This window comes from Citrus sinensis, chromosome 3 (genome assembly GCF_022201045.2).
Source record: "Citrus sinensis cultivar Valencia sweet orange chromosome 3, DVS_A1.0, whole genome shotgun sequence".
Classification (NCBI taxonomy): domain Eukaryota; kingdom Viridiplantae; phylum Streptophyta; class Magnoliopsida; order Sapindales; family Rutaceae; genus Citrus; species Citrus sinensis.
The window spans coordinates 1-16,805 of record NC_068558.1 but is presented as its reverse complement, the minus strand read 5'-3'; the positions used below and the strand labels follow the sequence as shown (position 1 = coordinate 16,805).

At 37.2% G+C, this 16,805-nt stretch overlaps 1 long non-coding RNA gene across 1 annotated transcript; it reads right to left on the bottom strand.

Moving 5' to 3' along the window:
- Positions 1 to 12,244: 12,244 nt before the first annotated feature.
- Positions 12,245 to 12,836, bottom strand: LOC127901359 (uncharacterized). The gene is made up of 3 exons (XR_008053518.1): positions 12,699 to 12,836; positions 12,544 to 12,607; positions 12,245 to 12,391 (listed from the first exon to the last, which is right to left on the bottom strand). It is a non-coding gene; the product is annotated as an uncharacterized LOC127901359 (long non-coding RNA).
- Between the last annotated feature and the right edge of the window lie 3,969 nt (positions 12,837 to 16,805).

Sequence of the window (16,805 nt, the reverse complement as noted above, 5' to 3'; positions counted from 1 at the left end):
GATTGAGTGTGCCGACGATATGTGATAGAAAAAATTAAAAAGTTACGATGAAAATGATTATGATTATACTTCACAAAACTGAATAATTCTATGGAGAAAACTTCATTACAAAAAAGCATCCAATAATTCTCCATCTTATTTTTATTCCTGTTAGATTTTAACATTTAAGTGTGAATTTAATCCTATTATCTGCTTAATAGAGATCAAATATTGGAATCCGATGTTCAAGTTTTTAACTTATAAGACATCCAAGTTAATTCAAAGAATTAACTTGCACACACTCGCTACTTCAGCAAATACTTGCAACGTTACAATTCAAGAAACATCACCTCAGCGTGATAAAATTGAACGTGGAATTTACACGTATTAAGCCCATAACCTTCCTTGAACTTTCCTATCAAATGTTCTTATTATTACCCATTTGAATCAAAAGGCTCCGTCAAATTTTCAATTTCCACCACATGGAAAATTGAATCGTGGCCAATAGCTCTCTCTTAGCGTGAAAAGTTATCACAATCATAAAAGGCCAAATGGATTTGATGCCTTTCACTCTCTCACGCCCCCTCCCTTGAATCTTCGCACGTTCATGATAAGCACAAACTTTAGAAACGATATGTCCATTACAAGTGCCCAGTCTAATGTACTTGTAAATGAACAGAAAATTCTCAGTCCTTATCTAGATTAAACTTAGGCGCGTTTTAAAATGTAAATTTGAGTTTGATATACAGTTTTGAATCAAAGCATAATAACATTATATTTTAAAGTAAGCTGAAGAATTAATTCAAAGAATTCACTCACAACCCACCAAAAATTTTATATTACCCTCAGAAGAGTCCAAGTTATGTCCCCATCTATAATTTGGGTAAAACTATTAAAATAATTCACAATTGCCCTCCTTTGCCGATTTATATTATCCTTCAACCAAAACATCTGTTAATTGTTTCCAAATTTCAAAAAATTGAGTCCTGTGATGAGCAGAGGCAAAGAAAAAAGGCGGGCAAGAAAGGTCAAGATGGCCATAGCCAACTCAGTACTCACCTTCACTAGAGCGACAGCAACAACTGAGAGAGGCAGCAATTGCGGCGGCGACGGCTTGCGATGATGAATTAGTTACGAGCGGTTGCTGACAAAGATGATGGCAGTAGATGAGCAGTGGCTGACAGTGGTGGATGCTTGAATCGTGAGTGAGACAGCTTCCCAATATGACAGTAGTACACGAACGGCGGTAGACTATGGTGACGGCAGTGGATGCTTGACCTTGAAGGCTTGAATCAAGGCAAAGAAACGAGAGTTCGTCACGTTTGGTGAGAGTGAGATCGTGAATGTGAGAGAGAGAGGGATTGCCGATTTAGTGCTAGAAAATAGATAGGAATTGCCTATTTCAATTTTGCTTTTTATATTTTTAATTAAACTCACCAAACCGATTGGTTTATAATAAACTATATTTTATAAAAATCCAATTTCATATAATTAAATTGAATTGATAATTTATAATTACATAAATAAAAATCTTATGTGAGAAAATATTTTTATTTAAGTTTAAATGATAGTCTTTTTAAAAAGAACATTAACTACATTATATTTACTAATAAATTTAACTATAGATTCTAACAATCATATGGATTAATTTTAATTTTAACCTTTAAAAGATATACAATATTATATTTAACTCGTAATTTTAATCAAAATATATGTTAAGCTAAATTGAACTACCTAACATTCAATAATTATTTTGAAATTAAGAAGCGTGCAATCGGATGAACAACTCGTCACTTATAACTAAAAGTCTTCTAATACGATTAGTCATAAGTCTTAATAAAAAATGAATTAATTTTACAAAAAATTGTTAGTTTTTCCTCGGATTGGCAAAATTTCTTGAATCTCGATTGGGATTCCAAATTCCGGCCTATTTATGCAGGATTAAAAATAAAATTTTATCTCAATTTAATCTTCGGATTGAAATTGGGGACGTTTGAATTAATAATTAACCCATTTTATTTTCTTTATTTTTAAAAATATTAATAAATTTATTTTGTTATTATAATGAAAATTATATAACTTGTTAATTAATAAAAGGATTAATCATGAACAAAAATTAAAATAATTGAAAATGCATTCTAAATTTACAACTTTATATTGATTTACCACATTTGTAATTAATATGATAGACTTTTGGCGATGAAATATTTAGTTGCTAAAAATACCATTAGCGACAAAAACTATTTCGTCGCGAAAGAGCAATCTTTAGCGACCAACTATTTCGTTGCCAAAGAGCAATCTTGAGCGACGCAATATTTCGTCGCCAAAGAGCAGTCTTTAGCGATGAAATATTTCGTCGCTAAAGAGTATTACAGTTGCTATTTCAGGTCTCCTTTATTGCGACAAAAGCATGTCGTAGTGAAAAAAAGTTTTAGCGACGAAACCATATTTGTCGCCAAAAGAATTCTTCAGCGACTAAAGGTTTCGTCGCAAAAAAGGATAAAGGCGACAAATCCACTTTCGTCGCTAAATATCCATTTAGTGACGAAACATATCGTCGCTAAAGAGTCAAGTGTCGTTGCTAATTATATACTTTCAGCGACAAAATATTGCATCGCAAAAGATTGACCATTCGTCGCTAAAAACCAGCGCGCCAATAATTCTTTTGCCGCCTTATTTTTTGGCGACGAAAAAAGGTACTCGTCACAATATGTAATTTTTAGTGACGACAATTTCATTGCTAAAACCCACAATTAAATATTAATTTTTTATTTACTGGATTTGGTGACGAAATCCTTATTTTGTCACCAAAAGACCAAAATAATTTCGTCGCTAAAAAATTCATCGCTGAAGGCTAAAATTCTTGTAGTGTCAATCATATGTTTCAATAAATTTTGGGAAATTCTTTCTCAATCATTATCTTTTTTTTCCCCAATCAAATGTTTATGCAGCCTACAAGAATTTTGACAGTTTTTTTTTTTACACACTTAACGTTTCAATATTTATATATCACTCAATTATTTTTATTAATTACGTTAGAATTCGTTAAGGTCTTTATAAGAGTATACTATTTAATGCTTAGAACGGTGTTATAGAAATACTTACGGTTACCTAAACTTTCAATAAAAGGCAGTAATTGCAGCGATCATCAGGAAACTCCATTGCTGCTGCATCGACAAACTTTATAAGGTAATTATTCAATTTTTTTTTCTTGTAAATTAGTTGATTTAGACTTTTGATGTTTTGGTTAAAAAGCAAAACTTTAGGATTTTGTGTTGAAGAATCAATGAAATTGGTTGTGCGTCTCTTACAAAATAAAGAAAAATAAACTTTTCAACCTTTTTTTTCATGGAAATGGTAAAAATTCAATTGGTTGATTATTTATATAGATTATCAGTTGATTGTGATACGCTACTCTTTTACATGGTTCTTAATTCATAAAAATACAGTATTGCTATGTTTGTTGTTATTCAGAAAATGTCAACAAAAAAAAGTTAAAAAAATTAAAAGAAAAATAGGAAGCGTGAAATTACTAATTTGTCATCAATAGACCCGCTATAAATAATAAAAAGGAAATTTAGTGATAAACAAGTTGAGATTTTTCATAATCATGTTGGACACTTTTTAGACTTAAATCAGTTTCAATTTTGTGCTCAATTATTGCATAAGTTGGTAGTGACGCATGTACATTCATCCGATAAAAGAATATACTTCAAGGTACGAAAGAAATTGTGTCGATTCTCAATGTTTAAATTTTCATTAATTACAGGATTGAATTGTGGAGAACTTTATAGACTTGACTTGGATGTTGTTGATGATGGTAATCAAGTATGCGACATTTTATAGGATGGTTGCACGAAGTTTAGAAATATAACTCTATAGGTTAGACATTTGGGTCAACTAAGTTTGAGGAAGATATGGAAACAATTAAATTTTCCATGTTATATTTTTTAGAGGTCGTATTACTTGGAAAGGAGTGGAGGTCATATATCAATTTAGATTATATTCACTAGATTGACAATTTTGAAGATTTCGTTAGTTATCCTTGGGGTCATGTATGCTTTAAGGCCACACTGGAAGGTATAAAGAGTGATTGCAATTGGAGTGAATAAAAAAAGCCTAAATCCATATTATGTTCCTCAAGAAGAGGCATACGGTCTTCCTAGTTGCCCATTGTATTTTAGGTAACAAATTGTCAATATTGTAGCTTATCATGAATATTAATATTAATTATGGCTTTTCCTTGTAGAGGCATGAGAATTTGAGATTTTTCATGAAGTTTGTAATGACTTTGCGGTGAAAAGTATAGCGTGTCAAAGATTTAAGGTTTCTAAATTAGATAGTTAGAAGGCATACTAGCTCTAATGCTCCGGAGTCATTAATATTTGGTATGATGTTTGGTCAAGTGAAGGTACATAACAAATAATTTTATCCTTCTTTTTCTCTCTCTCACTTTTTATATATATATATTTTTTATAAATTTTCCTTTGACATTTAATAACTAGCTTAATTCTTAAAGCTTAAATTAGAAGAGGAGTTGCATGCCATAGATGTGAAAAAAATATCACAACCTTTTTACAGTGGTTTTAGGAAACAAATTGGTTACAACAACTCAAAAATTATTAATACTTGAAGGATTTTGGTATTGACTCATAATATAAAAGCAATTGCTCCATTCTCAGAAAATAAAACTGATGCCTTTAGGCAACAATAAGCTATGACCATGGCAGCCAAAGAAATTGATAAAAATGATAATGGTGAGGTTGTGCCCATTAAAGCTAAAGAGACTAATGAACATATAAATTCTTTTGAGGACAAAAGATTTCCTGTAGGTTTAGGGTTTAAGGTTCATGGTTTTTAAGGTTGGGGGTTTAGGGTTTATAGTTTTTAGGGTTTAGGATTTTTAGGGTTTAAGGTTTTAGGATTTAGGATTTACGGTTTAGGGTTTTAGGGTTTTAGGGTTTAGGGTTTTAAGGTTTAGGGTTTAGGGTTTTGAGTTATTTATTTAAAGTCACCAGGAGGTGGGGGGTTTGGCGGGACCCCTACCAGCAGATAAAAAGAAGACAAATTACAAATACTGGAGGGGGGCATGTGTTAGCCCATATGGCTATAGATATTGATTTTGATGATACCAAACCACATGTATTGATTAAACAAAGATTTATGAGTTGTGCTTTTTAAGAAAATGATGTTATGGAATTAAAGTGTTTTGAACTAAAATGAAAGTATTTTAAAACCTTTGATATTGTTTTAAAATTTCAGATTTGGACCTATTTTAAATTATTTAAATATTTTTGGGTCATTTTATAATTTCACCTAGTTTGGGTGAAATCATAATTTCAGAAAGTTTTGGGATTGACAGAGCATTATTTAGAAATTCTGAAATTGGACATATTTGAAAGCTTTCATAACGTTTTGAGCCATAATACAGTTTTATAAAGTGTTTGGGTCAAACTGTAAATTTAAAAAATATTTCACTGTAGCAGTTACTGTAGCAAGTGGCTAACCGGATGTGGTAAACGACAATCCGGATTCTGGGCAGTAAGCTTTTGGAGCATAAACGACTATCATGATTTCGCAAACGACAATTCAGATTTCAAAAGCGGCTAACCGGATATGAAAAGCGGCATACCAGATATTCTGAAATTCAAATTTTTGCCTTAACGGTAACATAAAAGCAGCTAACCGAATTCCATAAACGGTAAGCTGATTATGACCAAAATGTGCATAACGGCTAGTTTTTGATCTCAAACTATATAAACTCAAATCCAATTCATTTTCAAGCTCTCTAGCAAGCATAAACAAAAAGCACACGAGATATCTTGAGCTTTCAATTTGCAAATCACAAAACACATTGAATCATCTCTTATTCTTCATTTTTTGAATATCTACTCTTGGAGTGAGTTTTGTTATAACTTTCATTTCTTTATTTTAATTGTAAGTGTTTGAGTATGTGAGACACTTGAGTGAAGAGATTGGGAGATAATATTTTTGTTGTAAAGGTTCATTGACACCTTAAAGTCAATTGTAAACGGTTAAAGCCTTGGAAAGGCTCGGATAGTGAAATCCTCAAGCTTAGATCTCTTGGAGGCGTGGACGTAGGCGGGGATTGCCGAACCACGTAAAAATTCGTGTGTTTGTTTCTCTTCTCCCTTACTCATTTGTTATTGTGCTTTTATTGAACTTATTGCTTTCAATTTTATTAAGAAGTTAGATTGTTTGTTGTGTGGATTTGTTACGATAATTTTTAAAATACCAATTTCAGCATGAACCAAACCTCCAGAGTAAAATAATAACAAAACAAATACTACTAAAAAGATGGAAAAATCAAAATCGCTGATGTTTATGGTTAATTTTGATGTCCTTCCTAGAAGTAACTTCAGTAAAACCCTCCGTAGAGGTAATAATTCTTTGGCCGCCCAATTTTTTGATAATTGCATCTTCCATAATCTCAGAGTCTGAAATGCCAAAACGGTCATCACCACAAAATTCATCACTGGAGTTGCTGTAATCCTCGATCCGATGACTTTCCAATTCTAGCTTTTGAATTGTTGGTTATAGGAGATACCTCAGGAAAATCAGTGCATCGGGTATTGAGAGTGCAAAGCAGCGCATTATCATGCGAAGCACATTGGATTGTCATAACTTCTATAGAAGGAATATCTGGAATAGAATCACAAGAAGTGGCAGTCTGCCAATAGGAACTGCGATATAATCTTTATTGAAATCGATAAGGATCCTAAGCAGGAGCATCACAAAAATTGAATCCACCGCCTGTCATTTCCACATAAGGGACGAGATCGCTGCTCAAAGGCCCAAGAGCTTTAGAAGGAGTAGAAGTAGTGGCCATAGAACCAACAGCAGTAACAGCAGGTAAACCAAACCCACTATCAGTCTTGTCGACAACAGGAACAAGATCACTACACATGAGCTCAGGAGGAGCACGCATAACTGAAGGTAAAGTGACTATGGTCGAAGGAATAACATCAGCAACAACATGAGAATGAGAACTGATAACGTGTGTCGCTTCAGTAGTAGTAACTTCGTTTGTTGCTTTACTAGTTTCAGCATTGGTGGTACTAACATCATGAACAACTGGAAGAGGAAGAACTGTAGCTACAAAACCAGCAGTAGCAACTGTTGAAGTATCATGAGCACTTTGATTTGTCGCTTCATTTGTCGCCGCGTTCTGCTTTTTGTTATCAACTTTCTGGACGTATTGAGTCTTAATAGGTTCCTTGGACTTGTTACCCTAAACATTAACAACATTTTTCTTAACTGGACCGACACGAGCTGCATTCCGCAACTCGGGTTTGTTGATGTAACAGGTGTCATCGGAGTGGCCCAGGTGCTTGCAGGTAGCACAATAATGAGGCACTTTTTCGAAGATGATATATTGCCAGAAGCTAGTGTCTTTTTCCCCGATCCATAAACGCTTCAATAAAGGCTTAGAAACGTCATACTCAATTAAGACTCTAGCAATAGTAGGCCTACTGACAGAGGCGGTGGCATGATCGATTCGTAGAGGTTTGCCGATGGTAGCAACAATGGAATACAAAGCCTGTTTGCATATAATATAGTGAACCGGTAAAAACAGCAAAGATACCCAGACATGAACAATTGGCGACTCTTCAGAGCTGTGGAATGTTGTGGACCATTTGAAAACACGTATAGCTTTGCCATCAATAAACCAAGATTGACGAATCCAAATTATTGTGTAGTCCTCTTCCAAGTGAAATTGAATCAGGATGTGGCGAGGATCCAATAAATAGATTTCAACGTTTCCTTTCAGACTTAATGCCACAAAAAATTTACAGATAATATCAATGGGAGGACGGATGAAAGAGAACTTACCCACCAAAGAAAGCTTGAATGGCGCGGCCATGATGTTGATTTCTTCCTCGGTGAAAAATATAGTAGGTTCGCCTTTATAGGTGGAAGATTGCTTGAAGGCGATGACCGAATAAGAGCTTTGAGACCCGATAGTAACATCCACAAAAGACTTGTAAGGTCGAGTGGTGGCGGTTTTGACGCCATTTTAGCAAATGACGGGAGTGGTGGGAACTCCAAATAGCAGCCGGATGGCCACCGGCCATGGACGGAGAAGCCATTCAGGCCGAGTTGCGCAATGGGAGTCCCCGGAAGAATAATGCGAAAATGCACCAAGAAAATTCAATTCTGTGGTCACAAACACACTGTAGCAGAAATGGTTACTGTAGCGATCAAATGTATTGTAGCAATGAAAAACAAGCACTGTATTTGGCCAGATTTAAGATGTAGTGATCGGCACTATTTAATAAATAGTGAATTGACACTTTAAAGCTTGATTAAGCACCCAAATCAACACGAAAATCACCAACAAACCCACAGAAATATAGATCGATGAAAGGTGAGTGTGTTTAAGTGGAAGATGTATGCTTACTTGCCGGAAAAATGGTAGGAAATGTGAAGGGCATAATCGGTTACTGTAATATGAATAGTAATCCAAATTCAAATCAATGTTTCGAAGCCCAAACGTACTCCGAATTTTCCAAACAACATATCAAATTGAAGAGAATTGAAAGACTAATGTGCTGGAATGGGTGGTGAACGTTAACTCGCTGGAAAAATGGCCGGAAAGTTGAATCAATGTTGCGGCATCACTGTAGCAATTTGAGAGAATATGTTACTGTAGCAAATCATGGTTTTTTTGTTTAGGGTTTAAGGGTTTTTTTCTTTTTTTTTTAAAACCACCAAAGAAAAGGTGTGTGGTTAGGTGGGACCCCTACCTGTCAAATAAATCCGAAAGTGAATCAGATACAAATGAGGGGGACATGTGCCAATACCTCCCAGAGAAAATGTGATACAAAATGAAATAGAAAAAAATCCTATTGTCTGACATGGGGGATCGCTTGTGCGTCCATGAGAAGAATACCCGAGAAGCCTCTAGGCTAGGGGTGGGCATTTTACCCGATCCGACCCGACTCGACCTGACCCAATAAATTTCGGGTTCGGGTCAGGATTGAAACCCGATCGGATTGAAATTTACAAACCCGATCGGGTTGTGATCGGTTCGGGTCAAACCCGACCCGATCGGGTTCCCAAAAAAAAAAAACCTAAGCTAACACTGCACACAGCACACAACTACACACACATATGCTGCTGCACACACAGTCACACAAACACAACACAAATCACATATTCATTCACAGCACAAACACACAAACACAAGGTTGCTGTTGCACACAAAACACATCCACAGATCGCACCCAATGGCCAACAACAAGTCGCCAAGGGAGTCCACACCTCAAGAATCATCCGCCTGTGTGCTCATTGCTGCTCGGCGTTGCTGCGAGTTCGCTGGTCCACGATTATTGCTGCTGTGTGAGTGTTCGTCATCCCGTCTGCTGCTGCACGAGTGTGCGTCATCCTGTCTACTGCTGCACGTCCGTGGCCACTGATTTGCATCCAAGTGCCAAGTGCCACTGCCCCAATCTGAGTTTTGTCGCTTCAAGACCCGAATCTGATCTGTATTTTGCTGCTGCTCCAAGACCCGAATCCGATCTGTATTTTGCTGCTGCTCCAAGACCCGAATTCGATCTGCATTTTGCTGCTGCTCCAAAACCCGATCTGCATTTTGCTGCTCCAAGATTCGACCCGAACTGCATTCTATTGTTCCAAGACCCGAAATCAACTCGATTTTTTGACCCGATCCGAACCGATCCGAACATATATCGGATAAGGTTGGGTTGGGTCGGGTCGGGTTGGGTTTTAAGTTATGGTTGTATTCGGATCAATATTTCCCCAACTCGAACAACCCGAAACCCGATCGGATTGACCCGAACTCGACCCGAGCTTGATTTTGCCCACCCCTACTCCAGGCAGCTCCTGAGGAGAAAAGAAATCCCAACTAGACCGATGAGAGCACGCCAAGTTGGCCAGAAAATCAGCTGCATAGGTAACCTCACGAAAAACATGTCTCACTTGAATGGAGGATGAAGATATTAGACGACATGCCTAACGCAGAGAATATGCATCAATTACTATTATATATTTAAATAATGTATCCAAGACACCACCACAGTTGAATCCGACTCCACCTCTAGCACTGAATGACCAAGCTGAATGGCTAACTCCAAACCCTCGCACACCGCCATAAGCTCAGTATATAAAATGGGCTTGTGGCCTGGAAAAGATCCAAAGGCAGCTATAACCACGCCTCGATGATCCCGAAGAATGCCCCAGAAGCAGCCATCCCAGGGTTGCCCCTATAGCAACCATCCAAAGTCAGCCTGACCACCCCAAGAGGCAGACTCGTCCAAGTAACTAATCGAATCGGCCTCCTAGGGGTAGACATAACTCGTAATAGGGGTGGGCAAATCGGATTTCGGTTCGGGTTGTTCGGGTTTCGGTTCGGGTTTCAACCCGTTCGGGTTGGAGAATTGAACCCAATCGGGTTCAAAACGCCAACCCGAACCAAACCGAACCGAATTTAATTCGGTTCGGTTCGGTTTGGGTTGACAATTCGGATCGGATTGGGTTGATAATTCGGGTTACAATTTCGGTTCGGGTTAATTCGGGTTAGAATAATTTGTTAACATAAATATGTTAATAATATTGATTTTGATGATAACAAATTTTAAATGTATTTTGACATAAATATTGGAGCTATTTCTTAATAAACGAAAACTCTTTTAATCATTGCCTTATTTCTTCATAAAAGATGGTTTTTCAAATTAGAAAGAAATTCTCTGCAAAAACATGTTTAAAATTGCAATTCTGGTTATAAACGGTGAACCGGTTATTTTAAACGGTTAACCGATTATAGGCAGAGAGTAACACATTTCCTAAACCTCTAACCGTTTATGGAAAACGGAAAACACAATGGATAGGGAGGTTACTGGAAATTAACGGTAAACCGTTTGCTTTTAAACGGTTAACCGATTATCACCAGAGAGCAACATATTTGCCTAAGCTCTAGCCGTTTATGCTTAACGGAAACACCCAAGATGGGAAGGCTACTGGACACTAACGGTGAACCGTTTATTTTAAACGGTTAACCGATAACGTCCAGAATCGAAGGTTGTCCTCCTCTGGCATTGATTAACGAAAACTGATAAGGCTAATTTATTGTGTAGGTTACTGGAGACAAACGGCAAACCGTTTATTTTTAAACGGTCAACCGATAACACCCAGAGAAGCCACTTTATGCAAACCCTTAACCGCTAAATGAAAACGGATTAACTGATGTTCATTGTGCAGGTTACTGGAGACAAACGGCTAACCGATTATTTCAAACGGTTAACCGATAATATCCAGAAACGTTACTTCATGCAAGTCCTTAACCGTTTAGCGTAAAACGGTTAACCAATGTTCATCTTGCAGGTCTCTGGAAGTTAACGGCGAAAGGGCAATCCTAAACGGCAAACCGTTTATTTGAAATCTGGCTCAACGGTAACTTTGACCAGCCTAAACGGTTAACCGTTAATGGCTAACGGCGAACCGTTTTCTGTCCGACAGTTTGTAATGGCTAGATTTTCAGCTCCAAATATAAATAAGCTCATTCAAATTCAAAGAAGATTGATCACAACACAACCATTTGAGCTAATATTCGAGAATACAATCTTCATAGAGCTTAGAACACATTCTTGCTTCATCTACTCACATATCAAACATCATTGTGTAATCTTATATATTGTCAGAGGCAAAACAATTTGTAATCTTTTACTTTGAGTGATTGTAAGTGTTGGGATACACTTGGGTTAAGAGATTGGGGATAATCTCTTGTTGTAAAGGTCCATTGACACCTTGGAAGTCAAGTGTAAGCATTTGAAGCCTTGGAGGCTTGCTTAGTGGAATCCTCAAGCCCGGAAAGCTTGGAGGCGTGGACGTAGGCGAGGTTGGCCGAACCACGTAAAAATCTCGTGTTTGAATCTCTCTTCCCTTATCTTTTTATATTGTGATCATCTTAATTGTTATTGCTTTGAATTTGAGTTATATTTGCATTAAGATTTTCTTTAATATTGAATAATTTTTAGAATCCCAATTCACCCCCCCTCTTGGGTTGCATACTTGTATTTCATAGTTCGGGTTAGTTCGGGTTAGTTCGGGTTAGTTCGGATTGAAACAATTTAATCTAAAAATTCTAAGTTTCTAACCACTTAAAATCTAAAAATTTAAATTCCAAACATTCTTAACAACAAATATCCAGTACAATCAAACTACAAAAATTACAAATCTAAAAATTAAAATGGCAAATGGCAACCATGATTAAACATCTTCATTCTCCACATGACAAATAAGGCTAATAATCCATCTCTAAGACTAACACCATCAATACTCAACACAACATCTCCAAATTAGCAATAATTAACCACCACCATAGAAAAATATCGAGCAACAACGGATAGAAAATGAAGCAAATCAGTCCATGCTGCAAAAAAATTAAAAAACTTAATTAAAATTTAGTTGAATAACTCAATATGCCTTAACAATTCTCAATATTACTAGTAGCATATTTGTATTATGACTATGCCTTAATTGTAAATGATTATTAAGTTTGATCTAAATCGATAACAAACTTACTGTTGCAGCAAAAATCTTCATATTAGAACACTTGGATGTTCTGCTTATGTCGATTTACGAAGCTCTACATAAAATAAAAAGATTTGAAGTAAATAACTCTTTAACTTAAAGTAAACAAATCTAAAAAATAAATAAATAATCATTAATATTTATACCTTCTGTAAGAGCATCCATGAACTCATTTTCCTCCACCAACACCTGAAGGTTTGTCGTTGAATCAACAAAAAGTGAAGTTCGCAACCAATTTTGTGTCAGTATCAATGCTTCCACCATATCAGGAGTCATAGAACTCCTATATTCATCTAAAATACGACCTCCTGTGCTAAAGGCGGACTCAGATGCAACTGTAGATACCGGAATGGCAAGTACATCTCTAGCTATTTGCGATAAAATTGGGTATTTCGAACTATTAGCTTTCCACCATAATAAAATATCAAATGGAGCCCCCAATGCATTAGACACTTGATATTCAACCGACTCCATCAAGTAAAGATCTAGCTTATTTGAAAATTCTATGTGATCTCTAGTAACGGCAACCATCTCAGTATATTTGGAAAAAGGGTCCTCAAATACCTCATCGTCTTCATCCATAAAAGTCAGCCCACTATTAGCACTAATACCCGCACTTTCACTCGAAAATGCACTCACACTTTCACTCGGAAATGCACTCGCACTCGCACTAGCACTAGCACTTGGTTTAAAGTGTTGAGCACTATATGCTTCAAAAAGCTTGTTTAACACATCCTTCACCACATTTTTCATTTCAGCACATTTTGCACTATCTTTACCATATAAAGTCTCAAAGCAAAGTGCTGGAAAATTCATTTTCCCCCGTGGATCTAATATAGAAGCAACGATCAACGACTTGTTTATCTTCGAAGACCCCTCCTAATACTCTTCAAATTTTTCCTTCATGCTACTTGCTATCATACTAATGTGTGGGTCAAGGCTGTCCGCCATTGTATTCAAAGCTTTTTCAACTTTGCATATCTCGTTGTAGCACGTACTAGATGTCACCCTCAGTGAAGAAGAAAATGACAATGTGGCCTCATAAAAAATCCTCAAAAACTTGACCATCCGACGAGCATTATCCCAATCATAACTTCCTGGTGGTCCGATTTTTTTTTTCCCACCTTCTTCTTCATGAAAATAAGCATCATAAAGCTTATCCTCATATGCCATTCGATCAAATGCCGATCTAAACTTCAATGCCGTTGTTAACATGGTATATGTGGAATTCCACCTAGTTGGACAATCTAAAACCACACTTCCTCTAGAAGGCTGACCATTCTTCCCCAAGATCTTTTCTTGCTCTACACGAATTTGAAATGCTTTCAATCTCGCAGTAGATGATCTTACATACTTCACAGCATTACGGATACTAATAATACTGTTATCTAGTTTTTTCAACCCCTCATTAACAATAAGATTCATGATATGTGCGCAGCAACGTACATGGATAAAGTCACCATTCAACACCAATGCACCATCTCTCCAAGTCTTCAATTTATTCGTCAAATAGGTAATGGCAACTTTATTTGCACTTGCATTATCCACGGTGACTGTGAACACCCTCTCTATACCCCAATCAAGCAAACATTTCTCGAGCTGCTTACCAATTGTCTCCCCTTTATGATCAGAAATTGTGTTAAAACTGATGATCCTCCTGCGTAACTGCCAATCTTGATCAATAAAGTGTGCTGTTATTACCATATAACTGACCGTTGTGATGGAAGTCCAAATATCCGTAGTAAGAGACACTCTTTGCTTCTTATCACATAATAAACTCTTCAATGAAGCCTTTTCTGATAGAAATATGTCAAGGATATCCTTGGTAATAGTTCTACGAGATGGAACCATAAACCTAGGACATGCAACACTGCAAAAATGTCTAAATCCAGAATTCTCCACATGCGAAAATGGCAATTCATCAAGAATAATCATTTTAGCAGTCGCTCTTCTAATAACCTCCTGATTAAACCCCCTAACCACAACCTGACCAACCTCTTCATTACCGACACCAATAGTTTCTTGACTTAAAGCTGTTTGATTTTGTAAATAACTTTCATATTCTAAACACCTTTTCAAGTGGTTCGACAAACTACTAGTCCCATCAGTAGATTTACATGAATATTCTTGGCCACAGTAGTTGCACTTACACCGATTATAATCTTCCGGCAATTTAGTGAAATCTTGCCATACCTTTGATCTTGGAGCCATCACTTTTCTTGGTTGAGGCGGTTTTGATGATGTCTTCGATGACCTCTTCCTCTTTGATTCGGATTGGGCTCCCGTAGCCATTGGTGATATATCACTAACTTCATTAGATTCAGTGAATTGGATGCTTTCATGAATTCTTGAGCCACCACTATCAGACATCTGAATCATAAATCCATAACATGATCGCATTAGGTTGTCATTACAAAACCTCAAAATTTCATAATGTTATAACTTATAATATCCTAAATTGAACAAATATCACAATTTAATTAATTGAACAACACTTAAGTTAAATACAAACAATAATAATAACTACATATCAACAATTCAGCATATTACCATTTTCTAAATTAAAAAAACAGCAAAAATTAATCAATTAATTAACAATCTCCAATTTAATTAATAACTTCAATTTAATTAATAACCATCTCCACCCTCCAATTGTTCAATTATCAATAAACTCACTCCAATTTAATTAATAACAATCTCCATTTATTCAATTATCAATCAACAACAACAAACCCACTTCAAATAATTGAATAATTATCAATCAATTAATTAAAAATTTACAATTTAATTAATATCAATAGGCTGTTAAAAACTTAAAATTTGAATCGGGTTGTTGCCATCAGCTGCGTGCAAGTCAGCAAGTTATAGCGTCGCCGTCGGCAAGGTAAGACAAACCTTGATCTCGGAGGTCGGAGTAGCTACAACGTCGGCAGATCGAGGCTTGTTGGGCTGAGTGGGACGCGAGCTGAACGGCGAACGCACAGCGCAGTTGCGGGCAAGGCGTGCTGGCTGACGTGAGTGGGCTGCGGTGAACGGAGATGCTGGCTGCTGCTGTGAGTGTTCTTGTCGTGGGAGGGAGTAAGACGGTGAATGGGGCTGCTGGCCGCTGCTACTGGCTGCTGCTGCTGCTGCTGCTGGTGGTGGCTGGTGGTGGCTGGTGGTTGCTGCTGGTGGCTGCTGCGAGCTGCTGCTGCTGGCTGAGCTACTGCTGCTGGCGGCTGCGAGCTGCTGTTGTTGGTGTCTGTTGGAGCTGAACGGGGCTGCTGTGGCTGCTGCTAAGGGGCTGCTGTGACTACTGCAGAAGTCGTCGGCCACAGTTCACAGAAAATTAGAAGAGGAAGCAAGGAGGGGAGGCCGAGAGGGAGAGCTTTTTGTTTAGGGTTAGGGATTTTTTAGTTTAATTAATGTTTATAACTATATATATTTTTAATTTAAAAGTTAAATGTTAAAAAAAATAACTTCAACCCGAACGGGTTGAAAATTCGATCGGGTTCAACCCGAACCAAAATGTAACCCGAACGGATTGAAACTTTGAACCCGTTCGGATTTCACGGGTTAATCCGAACCGAACGCCCACCCCTAACTCGTAATCCCTCCATAATCCGGGGAACCAGGACTCCCTAAAGTTGCGGATGCCTTAAGCCAAAAGTAGAACTAGCAAGTCTGAGATCAGAGCTGACCGGAAAGATAACCACATCAGTAGAGAGAGACTGCGACTAAAATCGAAAATCATTTCGGGCCTTCCAAACTTGCCACAAAATGAAGCAAGGCAGAAGAACCCGAAGATGATTCCGAGAAGGTTTTAGGGTTTAGGGTTTTAGGGTTTAGGGTTTAGGGTTTTTAGGGTTTAGGGTATAGGGTATAGGGTATAGGGTATAGGGTTTAGGGTTTAGGGTATATGGTATAGGGTATAGGGTTTTAGGGTTTAGGGATTTAGGGTTTAGGGTTTTAGGGTTTAGGGTTTAGGGTTTTTAGGGTTTAGGGTTTTGGGTTTAGGATTTAGGGTTTAGGGTTTAGGGTTTAGGGTTTATAGGGTTTAGGGTTTAGGGTTTAGGGTTTAGGGTTTAGTGTTTTTTTAGGGTTTAGGGTTTAGGGTTTAGGGTTTAGGGTTTAGGGTTTAGGGTTTTTAGGGTTTAGGGTTTTGGGTTTAGGGTTTTGGGTTTAGGGTTTTGGGGGTTTAGGGTTGAGGGTTTAGGGTTGAGGGTTTTAGGGTTTAGGGTTTGGGGTTTGGGGTTTGGGGTTTGGGGTTTGGG